The following is a 6,612-nucleotide window of genomic DNA, read 5'->3' as shown; positions in this document are numbered from 1 at the left end:
AACTACACATTTCATCACCATCCATGTGATGGAGTGAATTATTTTTAAGTTTTATATTCGTGGGGATGTTCCCACGCAGAGAGTATACGCAAGCTCTGTACGCCAACTTCGTGTCACAACATAACTCGTCCACTCTATAGAGCTCTGGTTTTGATTTCATGATTTTCCACCCTTTGCTTATTATTTAAGTCAAAAGAGCGCAGTTATTACCACTCTGATCATAAATCACTATAACCAGCTCAAATCTGGAGAGTCACTGTACTGGAATCGCAACATGGAGAGGAGACCTCATGTTCTTGTATTCCCATTCCCAGCACAGGGCCATATGATTTCCCTGCTCGACCTCACCTACACACTTGCCTCCCATGGCCTCTCTGCAACGGTCCTCACAACTCCTCGAAATCAATCCCTCTTGAATCCTCTTTTGCAGAGAGCCTCATCAGAGGGCCTTCAGATTCAACCCCTTATCATTCCGCTCCATCCTACTGAAGGCCTCCCCCCGGAATGTGAAAACGTGGGGAACCTTCCTACGCTTCAGCTCATTCCACTCTTCATTTATTCATTCAGGCAGCTCGCTCTACCACTAGAACATTGGTTCCAACAACAGAAAAGTAGCTCAGATGGGTTTGGTCCTCCTGTTTGCATAATTAGCGATTTCTTTTTGGGATGGACTCACGACACAGCTGCCAAGCTCGGGATACCCAGGATAGTATTCCATACCTCTGGTGCTTTTGTTGTTTCTCTCGGCTATTCTCTCTGGAAACACATGCCCCAATTAGTGGATTCTGAAGACGAAACAGTGCATTTCCCCGAAGTACCACATCTTGCTAATTTTCCTAAGTGTCAAATCTCCCCTCTTGCACTAATATACCAGAGATCAGATCCTGTATGTGAATTCATCAGATATACCAGGAATTTGAATTTGAAAAGCTGGGGTGTTCTTATCAACACTTTCTATGATCTAGAATCTCTTTATATCGATCATTTGCACAGGGTTGTTTCAGGCAGGCCTGTTTGGTCTGTGGGTCCTCTGCTACCTCCTGCTGTCTTCGAGACGAAGCAGAGAACAAATATGATTGAGAGAGGGAAACGCACTTCAGTTGATGAATCAGCATGCCTGCAATGGCTAGACTCTCGGGAAAAGAAGTCTGTTATTTATATTTGCTTTGGTAGCCAGGCCTGCCTTTCAAATAAACAAATCCAGCAGATGGCAGCGGGGCTGGAGGCAAGCGAAGAATCCTTCATATGGGTCATCAGCGATACTCCAAATGGTATGCCCGCTGATGAATATGGTGTGATTCCACAAGGTTTTGAAGAGAGAATGAGGGGAAGGGGTCTGATAATTAAAGGTTGGGCACCTCAGCTATTGATTCTGTCACACCCCTCTGTTGGGTGTTTTCTTACCCACTGCGGGTGGAATTCTACACTGGAAAGCATCACACTGGGAGTGCCACTGATAACATGGCCCATGACCGCTGATCAATACTATAATGCTAGGTTATTGGTGGAATATCTCGAGGTTGGAGTGAGGTTTTGTGAAGGTGCCACCACGGTGCCAAACAAAGATGACTTGAAAATAGCAGTCAAACAACTGCTGGGAAGAGAAGGAGAAGAAATGAAAAGAGCAGAGGAGCTAAGCAAGGCGGCCAGAGCAGCAGTGCAAGAAGGGGGGACCTCTTACAGGAACATGGAAGCCTGTGTGAGTGAGATCAAGAAGTTGATCGTGCAGCCTAGTTAGTCTCTTCGTAACAAGTAACCAGTCCAATTGCTGGTGTTCCTTTCGATGAATATGACTAGTAGTATCTGCCACTTGCAGTTGGGTGTTTCCCTGTTCTCTGATTCCTCTGACATTGGCTTCAGGGTTCCTATTTGGAACATCTGTTGCTGTAAACTTGTCCTCCTTTTTCTCCTCTTATACCCATTCGGCGATCCAATCTGCTATGCACCACAGGATGTTTATTTTAACTGTGATTAGAACCTTAGAATTTAAGGTTAGACCTATAGTATCAGCCGGAAGGTAGGTTTTTGTCCGATAGGTTTAAAGTTAGAGTTATATATTATCAACTGGTTCGCGTGATAGCCTCAAGGTTAGAGTTATATGTGATAGGTTTAATGTTAGGGTTATAGTATTAATTGGGAGGTAGGTTTTAGTGATTTACTATTCGAAATATAGGTGGAGATTAATTTATGAAGTAAATGAGGTTTTTATTGGAATTTGGTAATACAATTTCAAGTAAGATTATGATGTTTTGTTATTTAAAATATATTTTGGAATGCAGAAATAGATTCAGCATCCTAAACAATTTTAGCTCAAGTTTTTAAAAATCTCTACTGGATTTTGGCTAAAATGTTCTATTTTAACTACGGTTAACTATTATGTGACAAAAAACACTTCGCAATAATTACTAATAATATGACAAGACACTTTATTGCAACCTACAGATTAAAACATACAACAAGACACTTTATTGCAACTATATCATTATTATTTTAACAAAATTCAAAATCACACCTGCTATAAAATCTTATTATTATTTTTAAAAATTCAAAATCACATCTAAAATCTTATATATTGTCCACACAATTTTGTTAGGCTCCCTCTACTCTACTGAAAGTATTCTATTGATCTACCCATGTTCTACAATATTATACTCTATTGAAATTATTCTATTCAAAGATTTCATCTTACGTTTTCCTCAAATCCAGGCTTCTTCCATGTACTGACTATCCGTTGTAACGGCACAAACAAAACAATAAGTTAACATGTAGTTAATTTTTAGTCTAAATCAAAATTATAATTCCGAACATTAACAAAATGATACAAATATGAAGTTGATTGTTTTCAAAATATTAATGTACTTTTACAAAAATTATGTGAAGGCAAGGTTGACAAAAACTCCATTAAATTCAAAATTTTTGGTAAATTTTGTATACATCAAGTTGACTTTGATTTAGAAACAATAAGCTCAAAACACACTAAATAATAGTTTAGTCCATAAGTGTAGTCACAATGATGATCTAAACTAATTATGTATTTTGCGCTTCATTTTTCAAATGTAAATTTATTTCATAATTAATATAACTAGCACAACCACATTGTGGTTAATCAATACTGATAAGCTCATATCAAGCATATATATCAATTATCAATAATATCGAAAAACAATGTTATTAATGTTATTATCAATAATATTAATATAAATATAAGAACCATATTAATAATAATTAATATTATATTATTACTATTATATTAAATAATAATAATAAATAAATAAAGATAATAACAACAATTATATTAATAATCATTTAATAAATTATGAAATAAACATTTAATAAAAATCAAACAACAATTTAAATGTGGTTGATATGAAATTCAACTTTAAACACTCCACCAGAACACAATTATTAAACGCTAGCCTCTTCCAAAACACACTGAGACCAATGAAAAAAGTTGCACCAATTCAAATCAACAAGATAATGATCATGACCGTTCACGCTTTCCAACCAATCCCTTCATGCACTGTCTTGCATTTTTGCATAACATTGAAAAGAAAAAAGTGGCGAAATCTGCAAACCATCTATTGATTTCACTGTTGATATATATGTAAATGTCAAACCCTGCCTCTCTGTGTCTCCAATATCTACAGTGCATCATTGCTAGGGACTAATATTAAACCGAAGGGATAAATATTATAAACCTAAGGTATAAAAACCCTAACATACATATTATAAACCCTAAAATAAACATGGTTGACCATGATTTTCCATCATTGATTTTCATACTGAGACAATGTTTGTCATAATGTGATGTTGGACCATGATTGACCATGGTTGATTTTCATTTTGAGACAATCTTTGGCACATTGTGACATTGGACCATCGTTGACTATGGATGACCATGATTGTAAACTCAAGCAATTTATTTTAAAACCTATGATTAATATTATAAGCCCTATGAATAATATTATAACCTAGGAATATGAACCAAATAAACCCAAGGGATTTATATTATAAACTGAAGGGAATAATAAAACCAAGGCATTAATTCTAAAACACAAAGGTATTATAAACCCAAGGGAATAATATTAAACCCAAGCGATTAATATTATAAATGCAAGGTATATAAATCCTAAAGGGATTAATATTATAAACCCAAGGGAATAATAAACCCAAGGGATTAATACTAAAACCCCAATGGATTGTTAATATAAACCCAAGGGATTAATATTATAAACCCAAGGTATATAAACACTATGATAAATATTATAAACCCAATGAAATAATAAACTCAAGGGATTATAAGCACAAGGGAATAATATTAAACCCAAGGGAAAGATATTATAAAGCCAAGCGATATAAACCCTAAGATAAATATTTGTCACAATGTGATGTTGGAATATGGTTGACCATGACTGATTTTCATATTGAAACAATGTTTGTCACAATGCGATGTTGGACAATGGTTGACCATTGTTGACCATGGTTGATCTCCATATTGAGACAATCTTTGCCACAATGCGACGTTGGACCATGGATGACCATCGTTGTGACAATGTGACGTTGGACCAAGAGATAATCTTTGTCACGATGTGATCATGGTTGACCATGATTGAACCCAAAGGTATTATAAAACCAAGCAATATTATTAAACCTAAGGGTTTAATATTATAAATGCAAGGTATATAAACCATAAACAGATTGATATTATAAACCTAAAGGAATAATAAACCCAAGGGATTAATACTAAAAAACAAGGGATTAAAAACCCAACGGATTGATAATATAAACACAAGGTAATAATATTAAATCCAAGGTATATAAACCCTAGTATAAATATTATAAACATAAGGGAATAATACTAAACCCAAGGGATAAATATTATAAATCCAAGGAATATAGACCCTAAGATAAATATTATAAACCCTAACATAAATATTTGACATATTGCGATGTTGGAATATCATTGACCGTGATTGATTTTCATATTGAGACAAATAAACCCTAAAATAAACATGCTTTACCATGATTTACCGTCATTGATTTTCATACTGAGATTATGTTTGTCACAATCTAAATTGGACCATGGTTGGGGCATGGTTGATCATGGTCGATTTTCATATTGAGAGAATCTTTGGCAGATTGTGGCATTGGACCATAGTTGAACATGGATGACCATGATTGTAAACACGAGGGATTTATATTAAACCCTAGGATTACTATTATAAATCCTATGAATAATAGTATACCCTAGGAATATGAACCGAATAAACCCAAGGGATTGATATTATAAACTGAAGGGAATAATAAACCCAAGGGATTAATTCTAAAACCCAAAGGTATTATAAACCCAAGGGAATAATATTAAATCCAAGGGATTAATATTATAAATGCAAGGTATATAAACCCTAAAGGGACTGATATTATAAACCCAAGGGATTAATACTAAAAACCCAAGGGATTAAAACCCAACGGATTGATAATACAAACCAACAGAATAATATTAAACCCAGGGGATTAATATTATAAACCCAAGGGAATAACAAACCCAAGGGAATAATATTAAGCCCAAAGGATAAATACTATAAACCTAAGGAATATAAATCCTAAGATAAATATTTGTCACAATGCGATGTTGGAATATGGTTTACCATGATTGATTTTCATATTGAGACAACGTTTGTGACAATGTGACATTGGAGAGGCTAACCACCATTAGCCAAGGTTGATCTCCATATTGAGATAATATTTGTTACAATGCGACGTCAGACCATGGTTGACCATGGATGACCATGGTTGTGACAATATGACGTTGGACCAAGAGATAGTCTTTGTCACAATGTGACCATGGTTGACCATGATTGAACCTAAAGGTATTATAAACCAAGAGAATAATAGTAAACCCAAGGTATTAATATTATAAATGCAAGGTATATAAACCCTAAAGGGATTGATATTATAAACCCAAGGGATTAATACTAAAAACCCAAGAAAATGGCTTTGAAGTTGTGCCTCACTTAGAACTTGCAACCCTTGTGCGACTACGGATAAGTCCTATAGATTGAATGCATCTCAAATGCTTTTCCATTAGTCCTCCATCTTTATCTTAATCGCGACTGCGACATCACTTTCTCGGGCTTTGGTCGTATCTTTTGCGCGGATCGATATCTTTCGGGCACAGTCTTCAGTTACGAGTCAACTTCATCTCCATTGGTTGTTGAGATGGACGAAGAGTTCGTCGATTTCTCGAAGGATCCTTATGACTCTGCATCCATCTAGACTGCACCTCCACAACGGATGGCATCTATGGACTTATCAGTATCAAGGGATTTACCAATTTCTCAGGTTAGCGCATCTAGGGTTTCCCCAGAATATGCTCCTATTTCTCCCACCCCCCTAATTTTGGCTCCTTCCTATCGGCCAGTCATGTATCTGCTGGTAAACCTTTCTTCAACTCCGTTGTTGATCCTTTTTTCCTCACCCAACATGATTACCCTATGCCCTCCCCTTCCTTGCTACATTTTCTGGAGAACTTCCTCGTCCATCCCCCTCCATCGGTTTCCATTTTAGCTACCCCTCTTCAGACTTTCCCTAGCGAACACTCGGCAGTACCAA

The 6,612-nt window shown here is 35.9% G+C and overlaps 1 pseudogene; it reads left to right on the top strand.

Annotated features, from left to right (window-relative positions):
* Positions 1-227: 227 nt before the first annotated feature.
* Positions 228-2,172, top strand: LOC149207347 (UDP-glycosyltransferase 89B2 pseudogene; annotated as a pseudogene).
* The last annotated feature ends 4,440 nt before the right edge of the window (positions 2,173-6,612 follow it).

Source organism: Pinus tabuliformis, chromosome 1_2 (genome assembly GCF_031772625.1).
Source record: "Pinus tabuliformis cultivar Carrire ecotype Pingquan chromosome 1_2, CPIR1, whole genome shotgun sequence".
Taxonomy (NCBI): domain Eukaryota; kingdom Viridiplantae; phylum Streptophyta; class Pinopsida; order Pinales; family Pinaceae; genus Pinus; species Pinus tabuliformis.
Note: the sequence above shows the minus strand (reverse complement) of the source record. Positions and strands in the feature narration are given on the sequence as shown.